At 40.9% G+C, this 10,377-nt stretch overlaps 1 long non-coding RNA gene across 1 annotated transcript in view; it reads right to left on the bottom strand.

Annotated features, from left to right (window-relative positions):
• Nucleotides 1-8,223, bottom strand: part of LOC133614566 (uncharacterized) — an 18,132-nt gene extending 9,909 nt beyond the window's left edge. The window contains exon 1 of the long non-coding RNA XR_012050919.1: nt 8,041-8,223. This is a non-coding gene — a long non-coding RNA (uncharacterized lncRNA). The remainder of the gene's footprint in view (nt 1-8,040) is intronic.
• Between the last annotated feature and the right edge of the window lie 2,154 nt (nt 8,224-10,377).

Here is a 10,377-nt window from a genome sequence, read left to right as displayed (position 1 = left end):
GACAGAGGTTTGTAATTTTCATCATAGGTACACTTCAACTGTGAGAAACAGAATGTGAAAAAAAAATCCAGGAATTCACATTGTAGGATTTTTAAAGAATTTATTTGTAAATTATGGTGGAAAATAAGTATTTGGTCAATAACAAAAATTCAACTCAATACTTTGTAATATAACCTTTGTTGGCAATAACAGAGGTCAAACGATTACTATAGGTCTTTACCAGGTTTGCACACACAGTAGCTGGTATTTTGGCCAATTCCTCCATGCAGATCTTCTCGAGAGCAGTGATGTTTTGGGGCTGTCGCCGAGCAACACGGACTTTCAACTCCCTCCACAGATTTTCTATGGGGTTGAGGTCTGGAGACTGGCTAGGCCACTCCAGGACTTTCACATGCTTCTTACAGAGCCACTCCTTCATTGCCCGGGCGGTGTGTTTGGGATCATTGTCATGCTGGAAGACCCAGCCACGTTTCATCTTCAAAACTCTCACTGATGGAAGGAGGTTTTGGCTCAAAATATCACGATACATGGCCCCATTCATTCTTTCCTTAACACGGATCAGTCGGCCTGTCCCCTTAGCAGAAAAACAGCCCCAAAGCATGATGTCTCCACCCTCATGCTTCACAGTAGGTATGGTGTTCTTGGGATGCAACTCAGTATTCTTCTTCCTCCAAACACGATGAGTTGAGTTTATACCAAAAAATTCTATTTTGGTTTCATCTGACCACATGACATTCTCCCAATCCTCTGCTGTATCATCCATGTGCTCTCTGGCAAACTTCAGACGGGCCTGGACATGCACTGGCTTAAGCAGGGGGACACGTTTGGCACTGCAGGATTTGATTTCCTGTCGGCATAGTGTGTTACTGATGGTAACCTTTGTTACTTTGGTCCCAGCTCTCTGCAGGTCATTCACCAGGTCCCCCCGTGTGGTTCTGGGATTTTTGCTCACCGTTCTCATGATCATTTTGACCCCACGGGATGAGATCTTGCGTGGAGCCCCAGATCGAGGGAGATTATCAGTGGTCTTGTACGTCTTCCATTTTTTGATAATTGCTCCCACAGTTGATTTTTTCACACCAAGCTGCTTGCCTATTGTAGATTCACTCTTCACAGTCTGGTGTAGGTCTACAATTCTTTTCCTGGTGTCCTTCGACAGCTCTTTGGTCTTGGCCATAGTGGAGTTTGGAGTCTGACTGTTTGAGGTTGTGGACAGGTGTCTTTTATACAGATAACAAGTTTAAACAGGTGCCATTAATACCGGTAACGAGTGGAGGACAGAAGAGCTTCTTAAAGAAGAAGTTACAGGTCTGTGAGAGCCAGAGATCTTCCTTGTTTGAAGTGACCAAATACTTATTTTCCGCCATAATTTACAAATAAATTCTTTAAAATTCCTACAATGTGAATTCCTGGATTTTTTTTTCCACATTCTGTCTCTCACAGTTGAAGTGTACCTGTGATGAAAATTACAGACCTCTGTCATCATTTTAAGTGGGAGAACTTGCACAATCGATGGCTGACTAAATACTTTTTTGCCCCACTGTATATATAGACACACACACACATACTAGGGCTGCAACTAACTACTAATTTGATAATCGATAAATCTGTTGATTATTACTCCGATTAATCGATTAATAATCGGATAAAAGAGACAAACTACATTTATATCCTTTCCAGTATTTTATTGAAAGAAACCAGCATACTGGCACCATACTTATTTTGATTATTGTTTCTCAGCTGTTTGTAAATGTTGCAGTTTATAAATAAATGGTTTATCAAAAAAAAAGAAAAAAGTAGCCTCTGCGCATGCGCATAGAGCATAGATCCAACGAATCGATGACTAAATTAATCGGCAACTATTTTTATAATCGATTTTAATCGATTAGTTGTTGCAGCCCTAATATATACACATACATATACATACACACATACTGTACATGTATACACATAAATATATACGCACACGCATATATATGGAGAGAGAGAGAGACAAAATGAATACATTATTTCAACATTCTTTCATTTATCCATCCATCCATACATATGAATCGATGCTTGCTCTCATTTAGAGTCATGAATAAATAATGTTTTTTCTGACCTCTTTAAACAAACTAATTTTCCACACCTCTTCCTGTCTAGGGGTCAGCATTGTGGTTTTCCACTAATGGCTTTTTTCTGCTCTTTTTTGCCATTAAGCAAGTTTGCCTCACTGGTTCCATACTTTAGGTCCAATGGTTTCCACCTCGTCCATTTTCCAAATCCACATTTACCCACAAGGCTTTGCTGTCCAATAAGCATGAAGTCGAAGGAGCTTTGCTCAGCAGATATGTTGCAACATGAAGTTTTAAGTGTTTATGTCCATAAAAGGAAGCATTCAGTCTATTATCCTTTTTGTGTGTGGACTGCTGACAATGAGCGTTGGTAGACCCCCGGACCCCCACCCACCAAGACACCATTCATCACACGTGTCAAACAGCTGCTGCTGCTGGCGACCAACACACAGAAATTTGCATTTCATCTCTTCGACTGTCTCAGCTTTTATCTCTCTCTTTATTTTTCGACATGTTTTGATAAATGACTTCCGGGAGATACCACTTTGTGTGACTCTGAATATTAACATGATTTTTTTTATCACAGATATGTGTGAGATTTAGTTTGTTGTTGCTTTGTTAGATTTTTCACCTTACTGTGGATTTTGCTTTTGAAGAAACTTAATCTCTTACATAGAAACATTAAACACATTAAGGCCTGTTTTATCATACTATAAAATCACTTCACTTTTTCCTCAAAAACCTCTGAAGTTGTTGTCATAGTAACACCATCAACTTTATTCTCATGATTCGTTTATTTTTGTAAAACCAGATTTTTTTCCGTTCATAACGATTCCTGTCAAAGTAAGACTACTTCTCGTGTTGTTAGTTTTTACTCATGTAAAATAAAATGCCTTCTGGAAATGTTTTTTTTATATTATAACTATTCTCGTTTTGTCTTGAACAGCAATTACTTCCATTTTCAAAATATTTGTTTCCCTTCGCCTTTTTTAATCTCATAGAAATTACAATGTTTCATCAGAAACTTGACTTTATTTTAGCAATATTGTTCTATTTTTCCATTAATTTAGTTCAATCGTCATTCATTACAACTCAAATAGTTTGTAGTATTTTAAAGGCCTACTGAAACCCACTACTACTGACCACGCAGTCTGATAGTTTATATATCAATGATGAAATCTTAACATTGCAACACAGTGCAATTTTAAATTTTGCGCGAAATATCCTGCTGAAAACGTCTCGGTATGATGACGCCGGCGCGTGACGTCACGGATTGTAGAGGACATTTTGGGACAGCATGGTGGCCAGCTATTAAGTCGTCTGTTTCCATCGCAAAATTCCACAGTATTCTGGACATCTGTGTTGGTGAATCTTTTGCAATTTGTTCAATGAACAATGGAGACAGCAAAGGAGAAAGCTGTAGGTGGGAAGCTGTGTATTGCGGGCGGCTGCAGCAACACAAACACAGTGTTTCATTGTTTACATTCCCGGAAGATGACAGTCAAGCTTTACCATTGGCCTGTGGAGAACTGGGACAACAGAGACTCTTACCAGGAGGACTTTGAGTTGGATGCGCAGACGCGGTACCGTGAGTACGCATGCAGCTGCGGCTTCCAAACATTTGATCGCTTGCCCGTACGTGCGTGCCGCTATGTGCATGTCACGTACGTAACTTTGGGGACTTTGGGGAAATATATGTGCTGTATGAACTTACGGTACTATGGGCTGTGGGATTGAGTGTGTTGTGCAGGTGTTTGAGTTGTATTGGCGGGTTATATGTACGGGAGGGGGGAGGTGTTTGTCATGCGGGATTAATTTGTGGCATATTAAATATAAGCCTGGTTGTGTTGTGGCTAATAGAGTATATATAGGTCTTGTGTTTATTTACTGTTTTAGTCATTCCCAGCTGAATATCAGGTCCCACCCGTCTCTCACAGCATCTTCCCTATCTGAATCGCTCCCACTGCCCGCTAGTCCTTCACTCTCACTTTCCTCATCCACGAATCTTTCATCCTCGCTCAAATTAATGGGGAAATCGTCGCTTTCTCGGTCCGAATCGCTCTCGCTGCTGGTGGCCATGATTGTAAACAATGTGCAGATGTGAGGAGCTCCACAACCTGTGACGTCACGCGCATATCGTCTGCTACTTCTGGTACAGGCAAGGCTTTTTTATCAGGGACCAAAAGTTGCGAACTTTATCGTTGATGTTCTCTACTAAATCCTTTCAGCAAAAATATGGCAATATTGCGAAATGATCAAGTATGACACATAGAATGGACCTGCTATCCCCGTTTAAATAAGAAAATTGCATTTCAGTAGGCCTTTAATAGTAATACAAGTACATTTCCCATTGCTTTAGTCTTGTAAAATGACAAGTTTAAAAAAACAAATTAATCATGACTTATATCTAGTAACACTTAAGCTTGTTTCATTACAGGAAGCCACAAAACGTCAATTAATCCTGCTATAAAATTGTAATTGATGGAACAGATGGATGCCTGACCTCAACCCCATAGAAAATCTGTGGGATGTTGTCAGGAGGGAAATGCGATACGCCAGACCCAACAATGCAGAAGAGCTGAAGGCCACTATCAGAGCAACCGAGGCTCTCATAACGCCTGAGAATTGTCACTTACTGATCAACTCCATGCCACGCCATATTGCTGCAGTCATTCATATACATGCTAAAGGAGCCCCGACCAAATGAGTGCAGTACATGTTCATACTCTTCAGTTGGCCAACATTTAAAAAAATATATTTTTTGGGTCATAAGTAATATTCTAATTTTCTGAGATCCTGAGGATGGGATTAGTTTTCAGTTAAAATCATCTAAATAAAAATAAATAAACATTTGGAATATATCAGTCTGTGTGTAATAAATGTATTTAATATACAAGTTACATTTTTTTAATTAAATTACAAAAAAATGGTCGTATTCTAATTGGAGAAGCACCTGTATATTGGTGTATCACAGGAGTTAGTTGTGGGACCAAACTTGTTCAACGTATACATCAATGACATTTGTACAGCTACGAAAGACTTAAAGCGAATACCACTTGCAGATCATTCTGCGCAGTGGAAAAATACACCGTAAGTAATGAGTACTATTAGGATAGAAATGAAAAAAACTAAAATATGATTCGATAAAAACAGATTATCCTACAATTTAAGTAAAGCCAGAATAGTGAAGTACGGAAAAAACAAAAATAGATACTTAAACACTCATACATGGGGTAGATTTTGACATAGTAACGGTAAAACTTTTTTGGGAGTCATTATAGATCATTTGTGTGTACACACAGTTTTACTGAATTTTTTTAACGTTATGAATTAAGTTAAACATTGTACAAATGTGTGTCAGTTTAAGGAACACAAGCATATGGTGTATACAAAATACAAACAAGAACTATTGCAACTATACACACACACACACACACGTCTGATACTATTATTAGACACTTATTGGACAGAGGTTTGATCAAATACGCTTTGTATTTGTGGTGTATGTGTGGTTGTTTATTGTACTTGTTTATTGTGCATTTTTAACATGATATGGATGAATTGTATTGTAATCGAACACTGCTCTGTATTAAATACAAACAACTGGTGGACTGCATTGAAGGGGATGGTTCTGTGTAGCGTGTGCTACAGGGTCCATGTACTCTTCCAATCCAGTGTTACCGGTTTAGCAGGATCCCACCTAATGGACCCCCTACCTCTTATCAATTAACGATGTTAACGAGCACAGCAGGAGACTCCCCCCAAAAAATGTCCGTAACTCATGCTCGACTATCTGCTCGCTTAAAAAAAGGCACAGGTCTCATTTAAGTTGTATTACTTCAGAAGTGCTGTTTCATATGTTTTGAACTCTAATACAGTTGAACTCAATTGGTCCTTGAACAGGATTTGTAAATAGAAAAGGTTGTATATTGAAGCAAATGTCTCCATGACAATGTAAATATGAATTATGGGTTGCAGCCTCGACAAATCCATCTTTCGTAAAGGTTTGTACATCTTGAACACAACATAAAGTGTTATACAACACTGTATATTAAAACAACATGAGGGGTAATGGATCAACTTTCTATTTCATAAGAAAGTCAAAACAACAACGAGCAGAACTGTACTAACAGGCAGCTGCCCTGCCGACACTAGCCCTGTGGTGCACTCACAGTTCGAAATCACACAACTTTAACAGCCAGGATGCTACAATGATTAGGAATTAAAAAAAATAAAATCCACTTTATGTGTCAATTTGAATAGAGAAACTGGAAATTGTGATGTAACATGTTGAATGCATGCATGTTTGAAATAAACTCCAACTCAACTCAATTTATCTCGGTGTGCATTGGAAGAAATGGGGAGAGAGGAGAGCGCTGGATTATACTTTCAAACACGTCACTTGTCCATTGCTTTCGTTGGACTTCTATTGAACTAGCAAAACTAGGACAATTATGTAAAAAGGCTAAACAAACACGTAAAAGGCACACAAAGAAGCACAGTAGCTAAACTGAATGAGCACCGGAGATCGAGCAGCCCTCCCACCATAGCTGTGTGTGGGGTTTAGCTCGCTCGTCTGCGGGAACAAACTGCCGCCATTGCTTGCCGTGCTACCGAGGCCCTTTGTCCCTGAATTGCTCACACACTCCGGCAGATTCAATGGGGGTCTGGCGGCAGATTTCTTTGACTTTATCGTTGGAAATGCATCTGCTTTGAGTGTCGCAGGATATCCACACATTCTTGCCATCTCTGTCGTAGCATAGCTTTCGTCGGTAAAGTGTGCGGAACGAACGTCCAATTTCTTGCCACTTTCGCATCTTTGGGCCACTGGTGCAACTTGAATCTGTCCCTGTTCGTGTTGTTACACCCTCCGACAACACACCGACGAGGCATGCTGTCTCCAAGGTACGGAAAACAGTCGAAAAAACGGAAAATAACAGAGCTGATTTGACTCGGTGTTTGAGAAAATGGCGGATTGCTTCCCGAGAGCAAATATTAGAAAGGCGTTTAATTCGCCAAAATTCACCCATTTAGAGTTCGGAAATCGGTTAAAAAAATATATGATCTTTTTTCTGCAACATCAAGGTATATATTGACGCTTACATAGGTCTGGTGATAATGTTCCCCTTTAACAAAATATTTAAAGTTAGGTTTAGATTTTGATCTGTCGTCTTCATGTGCATCCATCTCACGTTTTGATTTGATTGAATCACTGTAGTATCTGCTAGTCTAAGAAACAACATGCTTTGCATATGGTGAAAGAGTACATTCCTCCTGGAGCAAGCAGCCAGCCAGTTCTTGTAAGCTGGGGTCCATCTCCTTGGGCAGGTAATTAAGCATGACCAGTACATGTAACATGCGCAGGTGGGTAGCATCCACTTCACCAAAGCAAGTCTTATTGAATCTGTCGATGGTCGGACTCTCCGGACAGGTCTACAAGAACTATTGCAACTACCGTATTTTTCGGACTATAAGTCGCAGTTTTTTTCATAGTTTATGAAAATTGCATAATATATTTTTCCTTCTTTATTATGCATTATCGGCAGGTGCGACTTATACTCCGGTGCGACTTATACTCCGAAAAATACGGTATATACACAGACACAACGCTTAGATAATGTCAACGGATGCTAGGAATTCTATTATTAATACAATGAACTCAAAGAGCTGAGATGACATCATTTCGAGTTATAAGGACTGGTTGCCTGGCTGCTCAATGAGAAATATCTTCTGGTGGATCCAAGTACTGCAGAACTTGATATGAGGCTCACTGATCAATAAAGTACGCTGTGGTTCAAACACTCATTAACTTAGGTCTGTCTTGCTTCACCGCACACCCGTGCTACCCTTCAGCCCGGGAGAAGGCGGCAAGACCAGCGGTTCACCACATCAGGCAACGAGCTCACCCACCAGAAAAAAATGGGATTTCATGGCAAAAACGAGAAAGTTGACAAGTATATGTTGTGGATTGCAAAAGGTTGTTTGCCTGTTTCTGTTGAAGCATCCTCTGTCTGGTTTGTCATCTTTTGTTCTCAGCTTCCTCGCGAAGGACTTGGTTCAATGCAAGGTCCGGTCACAATCACATCGTTCATGCAGGTCCATTACTCCATTTCATCCATTCCGCTCAGTCAATTGTTTGATTGAGATTCTTGATATCAGACAAAGTTTTGTTAACTTTCATATCATGGAGCAACTGGAGTGTCTTTCCTTGTCGTCCTGACATCATAAACTAATCCTGTTGCTTCTTTGCGTTCTCATTCTGTACTTCAAGGTACAAGCTCTCTTGTGCAATTGTTCTCTAGTCGTTTGTCTTTTGACATCTCCTTCCTTGAATTGGTTATTGCTTCCATTAAAATATCCCGAAAGGCGCTGAATAATTTAATTTCATCTTCTTGCTCACATTTTCTGTTTCAGCTTCCATTGTTACCAGCAATCATCACACATTTCTTCCACTGAATCCGTACATCACACCAGACAGATTACTAACAAAAAGGTGTGTGGTTCAAAAAACTAAAAAATAATAAAAAATTCAATTTACTAGTGCAGAGTTCTTGCTTTTTTTGTTGTGTGCACATTTTTGTTTGGTTTGTCACCATATTCACTGAATTCTGAGTCTTTTCCCTCATTAGTTCGGCGGTGATAGATAACAGATGGCACAGCTGCTGCTGCTTTAATTGTCTTTATTAGTGAGGCATCTGTGCTTTGAGTCTAATAGCAAAAGGAAACAAACGTAAACATGGCAGGCAAAGACTTCATCATGTCAATAATACTGAAAAGGTACAATGTAGTTAAAGGATAGGAAATGGTTCATGCAATGTGCAGCTTAATAGCACTGTGTAACATAGTTAGCTACATACAGTCGTGGTCAAAAGTTTACATACACTTGAAAAGAACATAATGTCATGGCTGTCTTGAGTTAGCAATCATTTCTACAATTCTTATTTTTTTGTGATAGAGTGAATGAAGCACATACTTGTTTGTCACAAAAAACATTCATGAAGTTTAGTTTTACTTTTATGAATTTATTATGTCCATCCATCCATCCATCCATCTTCTTCCGCTTATCCGAGGTCGGGTCGCGAGGGCAGCAGCCTAAGCAGGGAAGCCCAGACTTCCCTCTCCCCAGCCACTTCGTCCAGCTCCTCCCGGGGGATCCCGAGGCGTTCCCAGGCCAGCCGGGAGACATAGTCTTCCCAACGTGTCCTGGGTCTTCCCCGTGGCCTCCTACCGGTCGGACGTGCCCTAAACAACTCCCTAGGGAGGCGTTCGGGTGGCATCCTGACTAGATGCCCGAACCACCTCATCTGGCTCCTCTCGATGTGGAGGAGCAGCGGCTTTACTTTGAGCTCTCCCCGGATGACAGAGCTTCTCACCCTATCTCTAAGGGAGAGCCCCGCCACCCGGCGGAGGAAACTCATTTCGGCCGCTTGTACCCGTGATCTTGTCCTTTCGGTCATAACCCAAAGCTCATGACCATAGGTGAGGATGGGAACGTAGATCGACCGGTAAATTGAGAGCTTTGCCTTCCGGCTCAGCTCCTTCTTCACCACAACGGATCAATACAGCGTCCGCATTACTGAAGACGCCGCACCGATCCGCCTGTCGATCTCACGATCCACTCTTCCCTCACTCGTGAACAAGACTCCGAGGTACTTGAACTCCTCCACTTGGGGCAAGATCTCCTCCCCAACCCGGAGATGGCACTCCACCCTTTTCCGGGCGAGAACCATGGACTCGGACTTGGAAGTGCAGATTCTCATCCCAGTCGCTTCACACTCAGCTGCGAACCGATCCAGTGAGAGCTGAAGATCCTGGCTAGATGAAGCCATCAGGACCACATCATCATCACATCACATCATTTATTATGTGTCTAATGAAAATGTGACCAAATCTGCTGGGTCAAAAGTATACATACAGCAATGTTAATATTTGGTTACATGTCCCTTGGCAAGTTTCACTGCAATAAGGCGCTTTTGGTAGCCATCCACAAGCTTCTGGTTGAATTTTGGACCACTCCTCTTGACAAAATTGGTGCAGTTCAGCTAATTTTGTTGGTTTTCTGACATGGACTTGTTTCTTCAGCATTGTCCACATGTTCTCAATGGGGTTTAAGTCAGGACTTTGGGAAGGCCATTCTAAAACCTTAATTCCTTTACCACTTTGGACGTGTTTGGGTTCATTGTCTTGTTGGAACACCCAACAGCGCCCAAGACCCAACTTCCAGGCAGATGATTTAAGGTTGTCCTGAAGAATTTGGAGGTAATCCTCCTTTTTCATTGTCCCATTTACTCTCTGTAAAGCACCAGTTCCATTGGCAGCAAAA

This window comes from Nerophis lumbriciformis, linkage group LG17, assembly GCF_033978685.3.
Source record: "Nerophis lumbriciformis linkage group LG17, RoL_Nlum_v2.1, whole genome shotgun sequence".
In the NCBI taxonomy this organism is placed as follows: domain Eukaryota; kingdom Metazoa; phylum Chordata; class Actinopteri; order Syngnathiformes; family Syngnathidae; genus Nerophis; species Nerophis lumbriciformis.
This window is presented reverse-complemented; position numbering and strand designations above follow the sequence as displayed.